Source organism: Ambystoma mexicanum, chromosome 12 (genome assembly GCF_040938575.1).
Source record: "Ambystoma mexicanum isolate Mex_15411 chromosome 12, UKY_AmexF1_1, whole genome shotgun sequence".
NCBI classification, from domain to species: domain Eukaryota; kingdom Metazoa; phylum Chordata; class Amphibia; order Caudata; family Ambystomatidae; genus Ambystoma; species Ambystoma mexicanum.
Genome location: NC_090936.1, coordinates 79,144,837 through 79,167,689, shown reverse-complemented (window position 1 = coordinate 79,167,689; position 22,853 = coordinate 79,144,837). Strand labels below are relative to the sequence as shown.

General features: G+C 51.4%; 1 protein-coding gene across 2 annotated transcripts in view; it reads left to right on the top strand.

Annotated features, from left to right (window-relative positions):
- The window catches only part of RSBN1L (round spermatid basic protein 1 like), a 473,016-nt gene that overhangs the window by 320,694 nt on the left and 129,469 nt on the right, over window positions 1-22,853 (top strand). The gene's annotated exons all lie outside the window — the stretch shown is intronic.

Genomic DNA, 22,853 nt, shown 5'->3' with positions numbered 1-22,853 from the left:
CACACACTTGCCTGTTATAGTCTCCGAACTGTCGAAAATCAGTATTAAGCACACCTCTGAGTAATATAGAGTTAGGCACACCAGATGGTGTAGTACTTGTTGGATAAGGCTAAATTAGGGGTTCAGGGGAGAAAATAACGCTGTAGCACAAAAAGCTGCTACTGTGAATCAAGAGAAAAGTAGTGTCCTAATTGGTGGACACTGCCGTCCCCTGCACACCAAAGTCACTGAGATACGATCAGTGAAAGTTTACAAATATTCAAATGTGAATGTATACACAACAACGTTTCTTGGTTTAATTCTGGCAATTGTCAGAATTTAATTAAAAATCCTAAAATGTTGAAAAGGACAACAGTAATAATTAACATAAATAATAAAGAGCTCAACACGTTTCGGGATCAAAGTCTCTTCATCAGGAACAGGTAATCTTATTGTCAACGCAGGTTTTCTTCATACTTTAAGCTTTGTTTGTCTCTATGGAGTAAGTTCAAAAGGTTGTTTTAGTTTAGGGATCTAAGGGTAGGTCATAGGTGGCGTACCTTCGAGTTATATCTAGTGCAATAAAACATCACCGTAATCTTTTGGTGAAGATCAAGTAAGTGATAGATTCTTCATATGGAAGTATTTTCTGAAAGGGTCTGCATAAGTTCCAAATTAACACTCCACCTCCTGTGATACATGTGGATGGTCACTCATTTTGTCCGGCATATTCTAAGATAATGATCTGAGCGTTAACACTGTAAGGAACGGTGCCTAACTTAAAGCTTGCTCATGAAGTAGAAAATTGGTATGTAGCCACAAGTCATGTCAATCCTTAATAGAGTAACACATGTAGGGATCTGTAGATAAATATGTATGTCATTGTTGAATATTGCTATGGAATTGTGGATACATCAGACTGTGATGTGAAAAGGTATACACAATGTATGCATACTTACATTATTGTAGTTTATCCCTTAGAATCACTATCTTTCAGTAATCAAGTTCTCCAGTATGGGGTCTGGCAGGGAATCCCCCCTGTCTCCAGGCTAGGAATCCTTGGTAAAAGAAAAAACACTTTCACTTTAAAACTGTATTTCTCCTCTAAACCAATCAATCACTGTCCGTCCCCTGGGTCATACTGCCCACATCCAATGACCGTCCTCTCCCTAAGCTCCACCCATGGTGGCCATCCTCAGATTTTTACCACACGCTTCAGTGTTGGGAGTCCTCACGTTGCTCTCTGAGATTTTTTTGTGCAATTTCAAATTTTTCCATAGACATTGAATCATTTTGACCAATTTTTGCTTAATTGTTTTCGACAAAGGACAGCTACGGACAGCGGGGATCCACTGCTGGTGAAGATCTTCATCCAACGTTGGATCGTCCATCGAAGTTTCGAGAAGGCACGCCTTAGCTCTACTTTGTGCCTTCCCACCATGTCTGATGGAGAAGGAAAAGCAGGAGCCTTTTCAAACTCTGCGCAAAATTCCGGACTCCACCCGGGGCTCCACGCACAGACACGACTGCTATGGCTACAGACACCGACGAGGACGATGACTTTGTGCCAGCTGATGAAGAAACACTGAATGTGGACGACCCCCATAGGGCCCCCCCCCCAGACGAAGTTGGATCCTTTAATTCTATGATGTCCAGGGCCTCTGAACTGTTTCAGTTAGTAACCGAGGAAACTAAGAAAGAAGTGTTCCTGTACCAGCAGCGCAAGTCCAGAAGAAAGACCCTCATATCCATTCCTTTCCGGGATATCTAGGAGGAGGGCCTGGCGCTAATGAAGAACCAGAGTACGGCCCTGCACAAGCGTGACAGATTGGAGAAAAAGTACAGAATACCAGATTCAGCTCCCAGATGTTTAAGATCCCCGATTTCTCCCGACTCAGTGGTCTCGGCCACAGCCAGGAAGCACTCGGCAAACCCATCGTCGGCAGCCATGATACCTCAGGAACAGGAGGGGAAGAAGCTGAACGCAATGGGCAAGAGGATAAGCTACACGGCAGCCTCTACCATCAAGGCAGCTAATGCCCTAGCCATTTTGTCCTGATGTGACTGGGAACTATGGTACAAGGTTGAGACCTAGTCTATACTTCCTGCCCGAGGACAAGAAGGCAGAGGCACTGGAACTGTTTCAAGAAGGGGAAGTGGGCTTTGACCCTGCCGTTACAGTGGCGGTGGACACCGCGGACACAAGTTTCTGCCGGATGGAGAATGGCTTGTCCCTTAGTCGACAAAGGGGTTGAAGATAACAAACCTCCACCAGGATGTTCAGGTTAAGATGCTGGATATGCCGTTCGATGGTGAGAACCTCTTCAGCAAGGCCGTCGATGAGTCCTTACAAGCCATAAAAACCGACACAGAGACAGCGCGCTCCCTGGGAACCCTGCAACAATGTCAGTTGTCTTCCTTTCATTCGTCCAGACGAAAGCCTGGCAGATCTTCCAAGGGATATACTACCCCGTAACAGCCGTCACGCTTCTCCACTCAAGAAGCATACATTGGTCAAGGCAGCAGAGGACAGTGTTGCCCTGCCCACAGGGCAGGGCCCTTACCCCCAAGCAGACCTGAACCGGCCGTGACCTCAGGCCCCCACTATACACCCCAGTGGGGGATCGGCTGGCAAAGTTCCTCAGCGCGTGGAAGAAGATTGCCACTGACAGATGGGTGCTGGACGCTCTCGGAAAGGGGCACACCTTGGTGTTAAAAAGCAGGTGTCGTATTCCACCAGTGCCGCAGCAAGAACAGCACAGCCCACAGCTTCTGCGAGAGGTGCGTGCCATGTTACAGAAGGGGGCGATAGAGTATATTCCAGATACTTTCTGGTTCGAAAGAAAACTGGGTTGGAGGCCAAGCCTGGATCTGCATCGGCTTAACAAGTACTTAAAGTCCCAAAGGTTGTGGATGGTCATGTTAGAACACGCGCTCTGCCAGCTGGAGGAAGGGAATTTTCTGATGTAGGATCTGGAGGACGCCTACTTCCACATCCCCATTGACAAGAAACACCGCAAATTTCCTACGATTCGTGGTTCACGGTCAGCACTACCAGTTCATGGCTCTGCTTCTTGTAAGGAGCTCATGGTGGCAACAGTAAAGACAGACAAACGTGATCACAGTTCAAGGGTGTTTACCAAACTGTATAGGTAGGTTAGGAAAATGCCTAATCTAAACCTAAATCTAAGATGGGAGCAAGCTATGACCATCAAATAATAATAAGGCAGTCCTAGTGGCTTCTTGTCAAATAAAAGGGCCTATACTAAAAAGAAAACAATTGCCAATCCTTACAACTAAATTAAAAAAAAAGAGAGTGGGATAGTGTTCAAAAGAAAGAAGTGTTCACAAATGATAAGTGGGGATGTTCTAGCCAGGGGGTCGCCCTGCCCGACGTTTTAGCATGGGACAAGGTGGAACTCGTGAGCCTAACACACTCTCGAGCTTTCCCAGCACAAGACTACAGTTCCGTTCTCGGGTATCAAGATCTTCGGTTTTTAAATCTCTTTCCTACAAAATGACTCTTGCCTCCGAGGATCTGATGGGTTCAAAATAATAAAACAAAACGTTCCTTTCTGTATGTACGGTGGGTGATGGCTTTTCACTCCCTCGATCCCCCTCTTATGGGCTCAGATCTCTCTGGAATAGCAGCATCCCTCTGTCGGGTTCACTGCGGCTTTAATTCACAAGATTTCGCCTTTTGCATTCACAAATCTTATTGTCTTTTAAAACAATCCATTGTGGACATCCCTCCATCGGGTTCACTCTTGTCAACGCAATGTTCATTGTTCATTGGGGCATCATGCTTCGCCCCCCGTTCTGTTGGCATCCCTCCGTCGGGTTTACTCTTGTCAAACACACAGTTCCTTCTCCTTTCTCACTATGCAAGAATCGTTTCCCTTAGCTTTCCATTTACGTGCCTGAAAGACGACTGTATACAGGGTTTTGCTAGACCCCGGTATGACCACTTTGTCCTTTTCCTTGCGGCTCTCCCAGGGCCTTCTGGTATGTTCTCCAGCATGGGTCCGGCATGGATTCACATGCAAACCCTCCCTCCTTCCCCTGTGTGGCTCTTCTTGGTTCATACTGCCACTTTACGTGCTTACCAAATCTGGAGATGACTCTCATTGGATGGGGGGCAGTTTGACCCAGAGTAAAGTGATTGGTTTATAGGAGAAATACAGTTTGAAAGTGAAACTGTTTTTTTTTTCTTTTACAGATGATTCCCAGCCTGACGAATGGGAATATTCATGAGCATGTGAATCCATGCCAAACCCATGCTGGAGAACAATAGTTACAGGTAAGTAACTTAAACCTTCATCTGCCTATTCATCAAAAGCACGTAAAGTACCTGAGGATCGCCATTGGTAGTTCTCGCTATCAGTTTCGAGTTCTGCCTTTTGGGCTGGCCTCCGCCCGAGGGTTTTCACCAAGTTAATGGTAGTGGTGGCAGCAAGTCACAGTAGAGGGGGGGGGACTTGCGCCTTCCCCTACCTGGACGATTGGCTGATCAGGGCTTGTTTGCGCAAACAGGCCCTGGAACATCTCAGCATGACCTGCCACTCTCTCCACAGACTGAACTTCTCCCTCAATTACAAGAAGTCCCACATGATACCTTCTCAAAGACTCTAAATCATTGGAGCAGTCCTGGATGCATCCTTGGGTAAAGCCTATTCAACCAAGGTGAGGGCTCAGCACATCTCGCAGATGGCCTCCAAATTGCAGAGTGCCCAGCTTCACCCGGCCTTCGACTTTTTGAGGTTGGCATCCTGCGTTTTCCTGGTGCCAGAGGCTCACCTGAGATTGAGATCCCTCCAATGGGACCTCAGGATACAGTGGTTTCAGTTCTCTGGCAATATGTGAGATCTAATCCAAGAAGAGTTGTACAGGATCTCCTGTGGTGGGCCTGCGAGAACAACGTCCTGAAAGGGGAACCCTTTTGGCAGCCATAGCCGGAGAGAACAGTGGTTACGGACGCCTCACACATGGAGTAGGGAGCTCACACCAACGATCTGACAGTCAGCGGTGACGGTCTCCATTGGAGTCCAAACTACACATCAACCTTTTGGAGCGGAGGGCAATCAAACTACAGCTAAAGGCCTTTCTGCCCTCTGTACGGGGAAAGAATCTCCTGATAATGGCGGACAACACAGTGGCCGTGTATTACCTCAACGAAGAAGAGGTGTAGGGTCACTACAACTGTGCAGATAGGCAATGCAGCTCTTGTTCTGGGCAATTCAAGAAGGAAGCTCCATGTCGAAAGTTCACCTGGCCGGAGAGGAGAGCCCGATGGCGGACTCTCTGAGCAGACACAGTCTCCCACAAGTGGGAACTAGATCAGGAAGTCCTTCAACAGATCTTAGCCCTTTGGGGAACCCCTCAAATAGATCGATTTGCGAACAGTGTCAACCGTAAGTGCAAACTGTTCTGCTGCAGGGAGTATCTCCCAAGAGGAGCGCTAGGGAGCGCGTTCGTAGTGGACTGGGAGTTTCCTCTCCTGTATGTGTTTCCTCCAGTCCCTGTCTTTCCTCGTGTGATCAGGAGGTTAAGAAAGTTCAGGAAATCCATGATCCTAGTTGCTCCGGACTGGGCCAGTAGGACGTGGTACACAGACCTTCTGGACATGTCCATCTGCCCTCCAATACGTCTTCTACAAAGAGAGGACCCTCTCTCGTGAGAGGAGGGTCGGGTTCTCCATCCACAGGTCAAGACACTCAACCTTCACGCATGGTTTCTGAGAAGTTGAGATATAAGGATTGGGACCTCCCGGGTGACGTAATGGAGTTTTTGCCATTGGAACAAATTCTGTAGCTGGTACAGGGAAAAGCATGTGGACCCTTTTCAATGTAGTACACCTATAGTGTTATCTTTTTTCTTACATTTGGCAAATCTGGGGCTCCAGACTGGGACCATTAAAGGATAGTTGGCGGCGCTTTCAGTCTTAAAGCGCACGTCGGAAGAGGTATCCTACTTCAAGATTCCATTAATCATACAATCCCTAAAGGGATTCATTAACGTGTTACCTCCATCCAAGTTCCGATTTAGTACTTCAATCTTGTACTAAAATATTTTTTATGTGCGCTCCTTTCGAGCCACATCATTTGTGTCCTTTAAGGCTGTTGACCTTTAAAACAATCCTATTCTCCAGCATGGGGTCTGGCATGGATTCACATGCTCATGAATATTCCCCGTCGTCAGGCCGGGAATCCTCGGTAAAGAAAAAATCAGTATCAGTTTTGTTTCTGATCTGTCTTCCTTAGTAGTAAGCAATCACTAATCTCTGGGTTATACTGCCCCCAGCCAACGACTGCCCTCTACCCAAGCCCCTCCCCAAGAAGCCATCCTCAGATGTTTACCGCACGTTCAAGTGTTGAGAGTCCTTGTATTTAGCTCTCGAGCTTTTACTGCGTTTTTGTGCTTTTTTTTTTTCTCTTTTTCGGTTAATCGAGCCTCAAGCTCCACTGTTTCTACTTCCGATAACGGGGACCCGTTTCAGAATTCTTCTACGCCCCTCAAGGGTGAAGTTTCCGTCGACTTACACTTCTTGGAGGATTCCAGAAGATCGGTGGCCTACCTCAACGGACATGGCCCAGGACAAGGGAAACTCGACGCCCGGATCCAAGCTGTTCAGGAGCTGCCCAGGATGCGGATTGCAAAATGTTTTCAAGGAGGACGAGCATTCGAGATGTCTTTACTGCCTTCATGAGGACAAGACGCACGTGGAGAAGGACTGTGTGTTCTGCAAGAACCTGTCGGAACGGATCAAGCAAGATAGTCGTTCCCGCCTCGCCGCCTGGCTGGAGAAGGGCACAGCAGGTGAGAAGGCGAAGAAAAAGTCTGACCGGTCTTCTAAGTCCTGTGAGGGCGCCCCGGCGACGGGGGCCCAACAGAAGGCCAAGCACCGCAAGTCTGCGGGCGCCAGGAGCGCCGAAAGGTCGGGCTCCTCGGCTGCCAGGCAGGGCGCGACTTCCCCGGCACGATCAACCACGAGCCAGCGCTCTGGTTCGGGGAAGAGGAAGTCCGAGAACCCAGGTAAGCTTCTGGAGAGGCCCCGGTCGATCTCGAAGGGAGCCGAGGGGGAGCGAGGCAATGACACACCCCCCAAAGCAAAGGCCCAGGACGCACCTAAGGTGGTGAGGGCCTTGATCCACCCGGCAAAGGCCTCTATCGAGGTTGTCACAGCGGCCCTGGCGAAGCCGGCAGAGGCTACGCCAGTGGAGGCGGCCTCGGGGCCCAGAGTTTCCCTGCCGCCATGGAGTGAATCCTCTTTCCAGACCATTGTGAAGACCCCTGTGAAGACCCCGGCGGAAAAAGAGGGGGGGTGGCCATTACGGACTCGGATTCAGCCTCCGAGGAGGATCCGGTGGAAACCGTGAAAGGCCTCAACGAGAGGTTCATTGGCCTCAACGAGAGGTTCCCCAGGAAGACGGTTCCCGCTGATGTGATCGGAGATAGCGACGATGGCGACGACGAGGGCCCAGTGGAGCAGCCATCCCGTCCGTCGCAGACATTACCCGAGCCCCAGGATAGCTCGGCGGCCATTTTGTACCGAGATAAGAACGAGGTTACCACGGACCCCGACGGAGGATCCAGAACCAGGCCCGTCACGAAGCCCTCCAAACAAGCAGAGGAGAGTCCACCCCGCTCCGCCCTTCCCATCCCCTTCGCCGGACCCTAGAGAGGATACAGCGACGGATACAGCGACGGGGACGGAAGACGGCGGCGGCGATGACACAAAGGATATCCCTTGTGCCTCAGGGTCCAGCCCACGCCGGACTCTGTTGTTTCGGCAGCGGCCAAGAAGAAAGCAGCGGGTGCGGCGGCTTCAACTTCCACTTCCCCGCCGGACAGCGAGGGCAAGAAGTTGGACTCCATGGGACGACGGGTCATCTCGTCGGCGGCGACGACGATTAAGGCGGCCAATGCCTTAGCGATTGTGGCCCGTTACGACAGGGAGCTTTGGTTCAAGATAGCTCCTCTGCTATACTTCCTACCGGATGACAAGAGGGCGGAGGCCCTACAGATTGTGCAGGAAGGAGAGGTGGCGTCGGATCACGCCATAACGGTGGCAACGGACATTGCCAATACCAGATTTCGCCAACTGGGCAACGGGGTTTGCCTCCGACGACGAGGTTGGCTCAAGGCAACGGACTTTCGCCAGGACGTCCAGACCAGAGTGTTGGAGATGCCGTTCGACGGCAACAACCTGTTTGGAAAGACGGTGGATGAGTCCCTCCAGGCCATCAAGACAGACACGGAAACAGCCCGAGCCCGAGGAGTCCTTCAGCAACGGCAGCCCTTTCGGAGCTCTGGAGCCAGACAGGGAGCCTCCAAGGGATCCAGCGGCGACTCTTCTACTTACCGCCAGGCGGCCGCTCCTCGTCCCAGGAGGCCTACAGAGGCCGCAGCAAAGGTCTCGCCGCCGTCGGCAAGGAGGCCAAGGCGGCAAGGCCTCTTCCAAGCAGGACTGAACCGGCCGTTGCGTTGGGCCCCCACCGAAGCACCCCTGTGGGAGGCCGGCTGACGAAGTTCATCAGCGTGTGGGAGTCTATCTCCACCGACGGTTCGGTGCTGGACACCCTGGCCTGCGGACACTCGCTGGAATTTCAAAAGAAGTGTACTCACATTCCTCCCGTGGCCAGGAAGGAGAATCGTGTCCCTCAACTGCTGTTGGAGGTAAGGGCGATGCTCAGGAAGGGGGCCATCGAGCTCGTCCCCAAGAGGCTCCGGGGCTCTGGAGTATACTCAAGATACTTCCTCGTCCGAAAGAAGACAGGCGGCTGGCGTCCCATCCTGGACCTGCGTCGGTTGAACAAGTACATCAAGGCACAGAAATTCAGGATGGTCACCCTCCAGCATGTGCTGTGACAGCTAGAGGAGGGCGACTTCCTATCATCACTGGACCTGGAGGATGCTTACTTCCACATCCCCATTCTAAAAGGACACAGAAAGTTCCTCAGATTCGTAGTCCAGGGGCGTCACTACCAATTCAGAGCCCTGCCGTTCGGATTAAAGTCGGCACCCCGGGTGTTCACCAAGTGCCTCGCACCGGTGGCGGCGCGGCTGCGTCTGCCAGGAATCCACGCTACCCCTACCTGAACAACTGGATAATCTGTGCAAGGTCAAGAGAACTCGCTGTCGAACTGTCATGCCCGCGCCGCTGGTGCACGCATTGGCAACCATCATGGACTACTTGGTACTCATTTATCCTCCAAATACTCCTTGAACAACTCCTTTTCACGCCTTGGTCTTTTATTTCCATTTGCTCAACTTTGGTTCTTTCTTATTTTATTCAATTAACTACATTTACCACAATGCACCTGGCTGCAGTCCTTAATTCCTGGCTATTCTCATTCATCGTTATTGGGACCACAATCCCCAGAAGCCCTAGCGGCCAGTGCTGCTTCCACCTGCTCAGGACCAGAGAGGGAGGAGGCAGATTGTCTTCAGGTGTGCTGCTACAGGTGCTGTCAATTAGCCTGCCTCAGAACAGGGCAGGGCTGTATATAAGCAGCTGCCTGCAGGAGCACCGAGTCTTGCATCTTGAGTTCTCCCTGCTCCTGTTTGCCTTGACCCTTTACTTTGTATGCTGTTCCTGTTGCTGCATTATCCTGTTTTGTTCCAGTGCCCTTTCCGGGCTCCCTGCCTTGCAGCCGATCACGCTCCGCTGCCTTCTACCTACAGCCCTTGTCCTCTGGGCTTCCTGCCTTGCAGCCTATTACAGTCCTCTGCAGCCCTCTACAGTCAGCGGCCCTGCTCCTCTGGGCTCACTCCTAACTGTCCTGCTCCTCTGGGCTCCTTGCCCTGCAGCCTGCCTCACTCCGGCTGCCTACAGTCCTTGTCCTCTGGGCTCCCTGCCCTGCAGCCTACCTCACTCCGGCTGCCTACAGTCCTAGTCCTCTGCAGCCCGCCTTGCAGCCTGCCGCACTCCGGCTGCCTACAATCCTTGTCCTCTGGGCTCCCTGCCCTGCAGCCTGCCTCACTCCGGCTGCCTACGGTCCTTGTCCTCTGGGCTCCCTGCTCTGCAGCCTGCTTCACTCCGGCTGCCTACAGTCCTAGTCCTCTGCTGCCCGCCTTGCAGCCTGCCTCACTCCGGCTGCCTACAGTCCTAGTCCTCTGCTGCCCGCCTTTCAGCCTGCCTCACTCCGGCTGCCTACAATCCTTGTCCTCTGGGCTCCCTGCCCTGCAGCCTGCCTCACTCCGGCTGCCCACCGTCCTTGTCTTCTGGGCTCCCTGCCCTGCAGCCTGCCTCACTCCGGCTGCCTACAGCCCTTGTCCTCTGGGCTCCCTACCGTGCAGCTTGCAACCTTCTGCTGCCTCCAAGCCCTTGTTCCCTGGCCTCCTTACCTTGCAGCCTGCACCTCTTTGCTGCTTACAGCCCTGCTCCTCTGGGTTCCCTACCTAGCAGCCCTATTCTTTTGGGCTCTCTGTCTGTCACCTACTACTAATCTCTCTCTGTCCTGTTCTTCTGGACTCCCTGCCTTTCAGCCTACTACAGTCCTCCGCAGTCCAATACAGTTTGCCTGCACCTAGTGCCACTCTTGACTGCAGACCTGCTTCCTACTTTGCAGCCTTCTGTTTTCCTTACTGCTGCTCCTTGTTCTCTTCCTTGAGTCCTCTGTACTCCACCTTAGGTTATCTATTTCAGTCTAACTGCCTTTCCTTCATTTCCTTCTGCTAGATTGCGCACTGACTTCTTTTTTCGCTGGATATTTCTGTTCTTGTCTTCTCATGTGTCTTATGTAATCCCTTTGTACAGAGCTTGCCTGTTGGTTTCCGGCAGGCAACCTCTGCCCCTTCCTTTGTCGCGTTTTCAGTGTTACAGACACCCACTGCTGTTGTTCCCAGCCATGAGCATACAGTTTGGGCCTCTGTTATAGCAATCTGTGCAGAAGGCTGGAGTTTCCTAAGGTTCGTGGAACACACTTCCCCATTTCAGCATACACCCCAAGAGGGAATCCAGTTTGTTTGTACCTTTGTATCTTTTGCCCCTTTTGGCTCACAGCTACTGTTTCCTACTCTTCTTTCTTGTTGAACTTCATGCTGTGTGTGCTTATCTGCTACCTTACCACAGCACAGCCACCCAAACCCTACTTGGGTACCCTGTGCCACTCTTGACAGAGTGCCATTCCTGACACGAACACACAGCGAGGACCGTCCGCCTGCTCACGGAGCTAGGATTCGCCATCAACTACCCCAAATCCCATCTGGTCCCGTCGCAGGTGGCACTGTTTCTGGGAGCGTAACTCGATGCAGTGAAGCGATTGGCATCTCCGTTGGAAGAAAGGAGGTGGCCAGAGTGAGGTCCATCAAGTCCCTCCTCGGGATGATGTCCTCGTGCATCTACCTTGTACCCCTTTTCAGACTTTGGATGCGTCCGCTACAAGAGTTCCTCGACGCCCGCTGGATTCAAGCGGCGGGCTGCTTCGAAGACAGGATCCCGCTCGACGAGGAGTTCCGTCGGGCGATTCTATGGTGGGGTGCCCGTGCGCACCTCTCGGCAGGCATGGACTTTCAGGCCCCAGCGTATCAGGAGCCGGTAACGACGGACGCCTCCCTGGAGGGATGGGGGGCCCACACCGGAGATCTCCACGCAAGAGGCCTCTGGCTCCCGGAGGAGAGTTCTCTTCACATCAACATCCTGGAGCTACGAGCCGTGTTCTGGGCGCTCAAATCGTTCCTTCCGTCCCTCAGGGACAAAGTGGTGAGGATCTTCACCGACAACTCCACGATGTTCTACATCCGGAAGCAGGGAGGCACCAGATCCCCAGCCCTATCCAAGGACGCCCAGGATCTGTGGCACTGGGCCATCGCCCAGGGGATGTTTCTGGTTCCCTTCCACCTGACGGGAATAAAAAACACCATCGCCGACTCACTCAGCAGGGAGCTGCGCTCATGCAACGAGTTGGAACTACGCCAGGACCAGATGGATTGGCTCTTTCAGCGATGGGGCAAACCCCAGATCGACCTGTTCGCGATGGCGACGAACTCCAAGTGCCAGAGGTTCGCCAGCAGGTTCGCCCAGCCGAGGAGCATGGGCGATGCTTTCTCGTTCCCTTGGGACGGCCTGTTCCTGTACGCGTTCCCCCCCGTTGCCATTGCTGCTCCAGCTCAAGAGATCCAGGTGCAGGATGATCCTCGTCGCACCGACGTGGCCAAGACAGATCTGGTTCCCGGACCTTCTGGACTTGTCAGCGTCCCCACCTATCAAGCTGGCGACAGACGCGGATCTTCTCTCCAGAGAAGGAGGTGCCATTCTCCATCACGACCCGGAGTCGCTGAAATTGCAGGCTTGGCTTCTGCAGCACTAGAGTTTGGAGGATATGATATCCCGGCTGACTGCAGAGAGGTTCTTGCAAAAGCCAGGGCGTCCTCAACTCTCAAATGTTATGGACATAAGTGGAAGAGGTTCTCTGTCTGGTGCCGTGCACATAAGATTGACCCTCTGCGGATTACGGCCCCTCAAGTATTGCCGTTCCTACTGTCGCTGGCCAAAGCTGGACTGGCTCACGCCTCCATCAAAATACATCTGGCTGCCATTTCCCGATACACCAGAACTACAGGACGGGCGTCCTTGTGGTCTCATCGCCTGGTGAAGGAATTTATGAAGGGACTATTCCGATCGTTCCCGCCGGTGAAGGCTCCTGCCCCGGCGTGGGAACTCAACGTGGTGCTGAGCAGGCTCATGGGGGCCCCATTCGAGCCTATGCACTCGGCGCCGTTGAAGTTCCTGTTGTGGAAGACAGCATTTCTTGTAGCCATCACCTCCGCACGACGGGTGGGAGAGATCCAGGCCCTATCTTGCAAGCCTCCATACTTGACCTTTCACGACACGAGGGTGGTGCTGAGGACACACCCCTCCTTTATGCCCAAGGTGCCGTCGGACTTCCACCTCAACGAGCCCTTGGTGTTGCCAGTTTTCTTCCTGTCACCTTCGTCTCCGGCCGAGAGGACTTTGCACTCGCTGGATGTGGCTAGAGCGCTGAAGCTCTACGTTGACCGCACAAAGAGGTTTCGGAAGACGTGTCAGCTGTTTGTGAACTTTGGACCTGTGAATCAAGGGAAGGCTCTCTCGAAGGCTTCCATTTCCAGAATGCCCTCCGGCTGCATCATGCACTGTCACCGGTTGGCATACCGACCGCTGCCTGGCTGTCCGAGAGCCCATTCGACCAGAGCGATCGCTGCTACCACAGCGTTCCTGTCTGATGTGCCCCTGCTGGACATCTGCAGGGCTGCTACGTGGAGGTCGACGCACACCTTCACGAGATTCTACTGCGTCGATCGGGACTCCAGGGAGGAGTCCAGGGTGAGCCAAGCAGTGCTGCGCAACCTGTTCGCTTAAAGGTGAGCCTGGTGAGGAGGTAAGAGATGCTTAATGTTGAGTTGTTTTTTTGCTTATTGTTGAGCCTGTTGCCACCTCCTGTGGTTGTGCATGTTTATCAGTATATGTATTCTTATATTCATGAGCATGGGAATCCATGCCAGACCCCATGCTGGACAAGGAACAAGTTACTTACCTGTAACTACTGTTCTCCAGCATGGGTCTGGCATGGATTCACATGCGAACCCTCCCTCCTTCCCCTCTGCGGCTCTTCACTTGGACATACTGGCACTTTATGTGCTACCAAATCTGAGGATGGCTGCTTGGGTAGAGAGCAGTCATTGGCTGGGGGCAGTATGACCCAGAGATCAGTGATTGGTTACTACTAAGAAAGACAGATCAGAAACGAAACTGATACTGATTTTTTCTTTACCGAGGATTCCCGGCCTGACGACGGGGATTATACATGAGCATGTGAATCCATGCCAGACCCATGCTGGAGAACAGTTACAGGTAAGTAACTTCTTCCTTTGTTGCATTAACAGCAGCCCTCAGGGTTAGCGTACTGCAAGACTTATCGTGTAAGCCTCCATATACTATTTTCTCTAAGGACAAGGTAGTTCTTAAAGTCAAACCAACTTTTCTACCGAAAAGTGTATCAGACTTTCATTTATCCCAGAAAATTGTGTTACTGTTCTTTTATCCGCCTCCACATCCTAGCAATGATGAGGAGAGACTGCATAGGCTTGATCCAAAACAAGCACTTAGCTTTTACAATTCCAGTATGGCTTAGTTACGTCCGGATGACCAATGTTTTGTTGGATACACGGGTCACAAGTTGGCACTATCTGTTCCTAAACAAACTTTGTTTAGATGGTTCATATTGGGCATTACGGAATGTTACAGATCGGCTGAGAAAGATCCACCAGAAGGCCCATTCCACAAGGGGCATTGCAACATCTTCTGCTTTACAAAGAGGGGTGCCGACACATGATATTTGTGCAGCGGCTACATGGTCTTCCATTCACATTTTCACAAAATATTAATGTCTGGACTCATCCTCAGGTCAGGAAGGAGGATTTGGTAAGGCAGTTTTACATGCTGTACTTACCAATTCTTAAATTTGCATCTAAAATTCTTCCTTCCTCCTCCAAAACTAACACTGCTTTGGGAGTCTATCTAAAGATGAGGAATACGTATTCCTCATCGCCCCTGACAAACCTACCACGTAGTGGAATTTCAGTGCATTACACCTTACGCCCTTTCAATGTCTTATACTATCTTGGACACACTAATGGTGTTAATTGTGCATGAGGGCGTGAAAATGGAACTGAAGCTAACGGGCGCTGCGTGTGCTACATGTACAAGGGATGCCGTTGACCTCGGGACATAGGCCCTCGAGGGACATCGGGTGAACCACTTCGACGCACAACGCCTCTACAGAAAAGTTTTCCGAAGCAGCTAAGCTGGAGAGGATATCTAACTAAAGAGGAGGAATGCGTGGGAGGACCATCCAATCGAAATAATGTTTCCAGGGGTAAGTATTTGTTCTTCTCTCCTTCTGCCCAGAGATACTGGGTGTAGACTTAACAGACTCCAAGTGCAATACCTGACATATACTAATGTATCTTGCACACCAGAGTGTTGTGTTACTGAAGAGGCTGCTGTTGAATGTGTAATTGATGACTTAATTTTACAACACATACTTCTGCCATCACAGATGCAAGCAGAACTTGCTCTGGCTAATGTAAAACACCCTCTAGCCTAGCAGCATGCCTCCCTCCACCCCCACCCCACCTCCTGGCACTTTTAGGAGCTCCGGACATGTTGGCACTTAAAATAGTGATTTTTCCATAGCCCAGGAAGATTGTACATTGTGTGCTGAATTTCAGCTACTAATAAAGTCTCCTTCTATTGTCAAAGTTGTGAGACTTTTTCTTTCACACTAGTATTTTGTTAGAGGACGGAAAAGTGATGGCCTTGAATGAATCGTGACCTATGGCTTTGCTTTAGGCGACCCTCTGCACCATCGCTTTTCAGCCTGCCATGCCATTACAGAATGAGAAAGACAATTTGCAAATCGAGCGTGCTCAGATTTGGGTCCAGAGCTTTTCCTATCTAGACACCCAAGCCTGACTGACATGTCCAATGAGGCTGAAACATATCAGGGATTACTTGTGTTCTTGTGCAGCACTGGTGTGACCTAGTAGTTTGGGCAAGACTGCCCCTATAAGGGACGGACCACGCCCGATTTACATGTAGTCCTTTGCCTTCTGCACTGGCATCCAAGGCTGAAAAACAATTCTCTGGAGGGTTGCACAGCTCAGTGCTAAAAGTTATGATTCATTCTCGACATACCAGCCATCGCTCTTCTGTTTTGTTACCTGACCTACAGTCCTCTGCCTCTAAAGAATTCTAAACCTTTTTCTCTGCCACTAGCATTTTCTTTTGTTCTTCACAGAAACACTGTGCACACAGTTAGTCACTGAATGTAATCTCCAGCTGCGCCCCAGATTTGGAAGACTTGTTCTTCGCAGCTAGCATGGGATCTTGTTACAAAAAGATGGAGCCCACAGTTATATACACTGACTGTAGTCTGTTGCCTGTCTCTAAACAATTCTGTGATTTTCTGCTTGCTCCCTGGTCATTGACCAGAAATGTCACGTGCGTTTATGCCATGCATCCTGACCACTAGGACTAGCACCTGCCCTAGTAGTAGCCAGTAGTAGTTGCAAAAGATTGCCTATCCTGCTTCACTTTCTACAACTCCCTAAACCAAAGCCTATTTAAATGTTCTCCCTCCAACAACTGTAGCCTGTAAAAACCACACAAGACCTGTAAGGTTGAGTTTCTTAGTTTACATACTCGACCGGAGAGCAATGTATTCACCCCATGGAGATGGGTGACAAAATATTTACCAATGCTTTCTGTAAACTGGTGCATGCCACTCTGGTCTTACATCTATATTGTTTGCAGCTCCCAGATTCTATCTGTGGAGCAGAGATTTGGGGGTTCACAAAAACAACTGCACTGTGTGTGGGTGAAAATACATCTTTGAAATCGCTGTTGGTCCATCCAACCAGTGCGCCAAAACTCTGTATTACATCTTGAATGCGATCTCTGTCCCACTCAGCAATTGATCTCCCTAAAACCGCTTCTGTTTTGGGTTCACCTCTGAACGGCACCAAGCTTGTCCAGGTTTACAACTGAACCTCTTGGCACTGGAAGGTAGTCGACAAACTCCCTGGTTAAAACATGTGACATGTTGGTGCAATAGACTGAATCTTGGTGTCCTGTAGGATCAACCATCTGTCATGGAGGTTGGCCCCAAGGAACTTATCAAGTTGGCTGGTATACTAGAATATAGATGGTCAATGGAGGCCGCTTGTTTCAGGTTGTCCTGCGGCCAACAGTATTTGTGGACTAAGCAAGACTTCGGCTACGAGCAATATTTGGAGGTTAATATCACTGAACTATGCTCAGTCACTTTTTTATGATTTGAGAGTAGTGGCTTTTAAGAAGAATTGGAGCTAGCCATAAAGTGTTGAATGGCAGGCATATGGAATCTGTCCTTCATTTCATGTTGTTTTGACATGGCTACGATGACCTAAAAGCTATCGTCAGACTGCAGGGCATTAGGAGGGCCATAGATGCAGTGAACCTCTGTAGAAATACTGTAGAGTCAAATCTGTCTTATTTTGTTGATAAATATCTGCACAGAGCATGGTTACGAAAGTCAACAGTGATCCGTACGGGGGGATAAATCTGTTTAAATACACTACCGGTCCCAACATATGCCGTTCTAGCATGTGTTAAAGGTTGATATCGGTCAGTAATTCATGGGTCCCCTCTGTCCCCATTCTTAAATACCAAAATTACCACTTATCTCTTCCATGAAGGGTGCGTAGGTCCCTGTGACTTATTAATGGTAATTGAAAAGGCTAAATGTATAGGTAACTGTCTTCTTTTGAATTTGAAAGGCATATTTGTATCAGATGTACTGAGAGGTATGCGCTGTATAAGAACAATTTCGAGGGGATTGGGTCCTCCGACGTATTCCATATCTGACAGGTAATCACCACAGCTGTGCTGCTTCGGAAACTTTTTTCTGCATCGATGACTTCGATGCACCGTCGTCGAGGACCTCATCCGATGTGATAAGTAGGACGCACGACGCCCGTAGCCTCAGTTCCGTTTTTTCCGCGAACGTGTTGCTTCGTGAATCTCGGTTAACGCCTCGACTCTTTGGAGTTCTGTTCTTTGAACCTGTTCGTTTTTGTGAGAAAATCCTTTGTGTGAAGATGTCTTCTACTTCGTGTTCGACCCCGCGTCCGGGCTTCAAGAAGTGCGGGGAGTGTGGGTCCAAGATGTTGGTGACGGACTCGCACGACGCCTGCCTCTGGTGCCTCGGGGAGGCCCACGACACGGATGACTGTATCGACTGCCAGTCGCTCACATCCAAAGCCTTACGTGAACGTAAGAAGAAATTGTCGGTAGGTCGGGTGTCCAAGCCCCGGAAGTCGAAGTCTGCAGGGATTTCGACGGATGATTCGAGAGGAGACTCTCCGCGTCATCGTCGGAAGTCTCGTGGGTCTCCTTCTAGGAGTCGGTCTCGCCACTCATGGGCCTCTTCGAGGCATTCTCGGAAGCGCCGACAGCGGTCGTCTTCCAGGTCCTCTTCAGAGGACTCTGCCCGGCACGTCGCTTACCCACCAGCCGTGCGACGCCGGAGGAATGGGCTTCCTTCGGGAAGAAAATGCTGGCGATTCTCGAGTCGCAGGGTACTAAGCCGTCCGCGCCCCCGAGTGGGGTCGGTCGTGAGAGGTCGAGAGACACCGCTCGCAAGAGTGGTCGGCACGAGTCACGGGAGAGGTCCCTTTCGGACAAGGGGACTCGTTCTCGACGTACCCGTTCCAGGTCCCGGTCCTCGACGCGTTCGAGACCGTGTGCACCTGTGATGTCTTCGAGGAAGACATCGACGTCTGAGGCGTCGACAGGCTTTCTCGAGGCTCCGAGGAAGTCGTCGAAGCCGTCGACGCTCAGGTCGTCGAAGGGCACGCTCGGAGCTCCGGCTTCGAGGACTGTGTCGACGCCGTCGATGCTGGCGGCGCTGCATCTGACGTTGACGCCGATTTACTCGACGCCGATCCTCTCGGCGCCGATGCCTGTTCTCTCGACGCCGGCGCCGATTCACTCGAGGCCGGGGTGTCGGAGGTACCCGTTGGCACGGGGGAACCCCCTAGGAAGGCTCTGGTTAAGAGCAAGCACTCTCGGGTGCCTTCTTTTCGCCACCTGGAATATATTTCGGAGGTGGATGAGGATTCTGATGGCCTGGTTCCTAGTCAGGTTCCAGATGAAATTGTCTCGGGCCATAGTCAGTTGACGATTTGAGGCAGTCCACTGTATGATGCCAGTGGACTGGACACCTCTCCGGAGGTGGAGTTTTGTAGGCCTGAGCCTGGCTCTCATGCCGATTCCTCGTACCGGCGCCTTATGACTAGGGTTTCCGAGTACTTGGGATGGTCTGCTCCCCCAGGGGAGTTTGTGCAGGATGATCTCACGGACATCCTTGATGTTGGTCCCCCAACTGACCCGGTACTGCCGTTCCATATGGCTCTACAGAGAAGGGTGGTGGCGGCTTGGACTGCTCCGGAGAGTCTCCCGGCGGTGGGCAGGTCCTTGTCGCGAAAATACTTTCCAGCCAGTAGCGACCCTTGCTACTTGACCAGGCACCCCACTCCGGAGAGTTTGGTGGTACAGGCGGCCCCGGTAAAGCAGGCGTCGTACCCTACCATCCCTCCTGATAGGGATGACAAACGTTTTGATGGCTGGGCGAAGAAAGTGTTTTCTTCTGGTGGTATGGCGCTTCAGGCGGCCAACTCCATTTGTGCCTTGTCTCGTTTCACACACACTCTGTGGAACTGTGTTGCGTTAGCGGCTGAACATATTCCCGAAGGGGACGAACGGGATGGTTTCCTTGCTATGGTAAGGATGCCATGTGTGAGACCGTTCAGTCGGGTTTGGACATGGCTGAATGCGTCGGCAGGTCCATGGCGGCGAGCACCGTGATAAGCAGGTTTGCGTGGTTGCGGAAGTCGGGGTTTGCTCATGATGTGCAGTCCCGGCTCCTCAACATGCCCTTTGACGGTGAACACCTTTTTGGCAGCAAGGCTGACAGAGCCTTGAGAGGTTGCAGACCTCAAAAGCTGCAGCAAAGTCGTTGGGCGCTGCAGTTCGCCAACCTCCGCCTTTTCGTCCTAGGGAACAGCAATGGAGGGGTGGTTCCTCTCGCTATTACTCGTCCTTCAGTAAATCCAGAGGAGCTGGCAGTCAAAGAGGCCAACGCAGGGGTACCAGAGGTGGACGACAGGGTACCCGTGGTGCCAAGGCCGCTCGGGCAGTTGCCTCTTTGCCCTCAGGTAACGCCGCAGCCGCTACCACTCAGTCATGAGGCCATGTCCCATGGTTCGCCGGTTGGGGGAAGGCAGGCGCAGCATCTTTTAGAGTGGCGTGCCATTACTTCAGATGTGTGGGTTCTGGAGATCATAACCCATGGCTACTGTCTTCCCTTTCGGCACAGGCCTCGCGACAATCCACCGGGGAACCTCTCTTTGCAGAGTCCGGATCCGCTCCTTGCACAGGAAATTCAAGCCCTGCTGGAGAAAGGCGCCATAGAACTGGTGCCTGCAGCGGAGAGGAACAAGGGATGGTATTCCCCTTATTTTTTGATTTCGAAGAAAGACGGGGGATTGAGACCCATCATGGACTTGCGCGGTTTGAACAAACTCCTCAGGAAGGACAAGTTCAAGATGGTTACTCTCTCTCAAGTCCTCCAGGCCCTTCAGCTTCAGGACTGGTTGGTGTCTCTCGACCTCAAGGATGCTTACTTCCATGTGCCGATCCATCCCAAGCACAAGAAGTACCTGAGGTTCGCGGTTGGCGACTCGCACTTTCAGTTTCGGGTCCTGCCGTTCGGATTGACCTCCGCCCGAGGGTTTTCACCAAGCTCATGGTGGTGGTGGCAGCGCATCTCAGGCAAGGGGGGATTCACGTCTACCGCTACCTGGACGATTGGTTGATCAGGGGGAGCTCTCCCGAGCAAGTCCTGGATCATCTGTCCGTCACCTGCCACTCCCTTCACAGACTGGGCTTCTCCCTCAATTTAAAGAAGTCCCATTTGACGCCAACACAGCGGCTCCAGTACATCGGAGCAGTGCTCGACACTTCCCTGGGGCAGTGTTTTCCTCCCCAGGTGAGGGCTCTTCACATTCAGCAGATGGTGCACAAGTTTCGGCATGCCCAGACGCTCCCAGCGTTCGAGTTCTTGTGGTTGCTCGGCCTCATGGCATCCTGCATTCTTCTGGTGCAAGAGGCTTGCCTGCGAATGAGATCTTTGCAGTGGGCACTCAAGATGCAATGGTCGCAGTCCTCCGGCAGGATGTCAGACCTGGTTCAGGTGCCGCCCTCGGTCGCCCGGGACCTTCTGTGGTGGGCCGTCGAAGGCAACTTGATGAAGGGGGCTCCATTTTGGCTTCCCTGGCCGGAGGTGACGATCGTGACGGATGCATCCCTCACGGGATGGGGAGCTCATGCCAACGGACTGACAGTCAGCGGTCGTTGGTCTCCGTCGGAGTCCAGACTCCATATCAAACTGTTGGAGCTGAGGGCCGTCAGGCTAGCCCTGAAGGCTTTTCTGCCGACCGTGCGAGGAAAGAATGTCCTGATCCTGACGGACAACACAGTGGCCATGCACTACCTCAACAAAAAGGGGGGGCAGGGCCACTTCCTCTGTGCAGGGAGGCGATGCAGCTCGAGTTCTTGGCCATCCAGCAGGAATTTTCGATCTCGGCAGTTCATCTGGCCGGAGACGAAAACGTAACGGCGGATGCTCTTAGCAGGCAGAGCACGATCTCTCATGAGTGGGCGTTGGCTCAGGAGATTCTCCTGGAGATCTTCGCCCTTTGGGGGACCCCTCGAGTGGATCTCTTCGCCTCCAGTGTCAACCGGAAGTGCGAGAGGTTCTGCTTGCGGGAATTTCCTCCAAAAGGAGCCTTAGGAGACGCGTTTGTGGTGGAGTGGTCATTGCCGCTGCTGTACGTGTTTCCTCCAGTCCCCGTCATCCCGCAAGTGCTGCGGAGGTTACGGAAGTTCGGTTCCCAGATGATCCTCATCGCTCCGGCGTGGGCTTGGAGGACGTGGTACCCGGACCTTCTCGACTTGTCCTTCTGCCCTCCACGTCGTCTTCCCTACCGAGATATGGAATACGCCGGAGGACCCAATCCCCTCGAAGAACAAGTTTCTTTCTTACCTGGTAACGTTCTTTCGATGGGATGGTCCGACGACGTATTCCATATCGCTCCCTGCCTCCCCCGCTGCAGAATTTATTTTGCGATTGCAGCTTACGTTCCGCAAGGCTTTGTGTCTGACTGGCAGTTGACTAATGTCACACGTTCTGGGGGAAAAAACTACAACTGAAGCTACGGACGTTGTGCGTCCTACTTATCACATCGGATGACGTCGGACGTCGGAGGAGGTCCTCGACGACGGCGCATCGACGCAGGACGCAGACGCCGAAAAAAGTTTCCGAAGCAGCACAGCTGTGGTGATTACCTGTCATAGATATGGAATACGTCGTCGGACCATCCCATCGAAAAAACGTTACCAGGTAAGAAAGTAACTTGTTCATCTAAGTGCCATTGATTACATGAGCTTCTATGATGTGTCTTTGTTGATGAGCATAATTACAGCACCTACTTTCAGTTTTAGCTCGTGAGGAGGCATTCGTCCTAGAGTGTTTCTCTATTTAGAGACTGAAACGTTGAGCGGGTAATTAACGGTTCATTGGCACTGGATCTGCCGTGCCCTCTGTGAAGAGAAGTAGCGGTGGAAAGAAGTAACTTGAAATGGTTCTGAATGTTTGCGATAGTGGAAGGTGAAGGAAAATGATAGCTGTTGTTGAATTTGAAGGGCACATAGGGGTGCACTTTGCCATTTGCACAGCAGAGGGCAACCTAATACTGATTAATTGCATCAGCTGAGTTCAGAAACTTACCCAAGCGTTGTTTATATATATATATAGAGATTTTAATGCTCCTGTTTTGTATTATTTGTATCACTATTTTAGATTTTACATGAACCCAAGCCTGTGTTTATTGGATGAGTTTTGCTCCATTTATAAACTTGTAATTATATTTCTTATATATGCTTTTATATGGTAGATTTTTGTATGTTTTATGAAATATGCTTTGATGGCACGAATAACAAAGCTTAAATCAATCAACAACTTTTATTTACCATTTACTAAAAACAAAATTAGTTTGCAGTAAATGTAACACTTTTCCAACATGCGCATATCCACCAGCAAGGTCAAGTACCATGTAGATGCTACTCGCCCTTCATACAATCAATCTCCTTGCCTATGTAAGTGGGCTAGTTGATTTTGCAATCCCTGAATGTTATACTTCTGCCTGAATTAAAGCCTACTGCTCAACTGCTCCAGCAACCTCCTGCCTCTGCCTATAAAAAACTCATCTCCACACCAAACTCTACATGC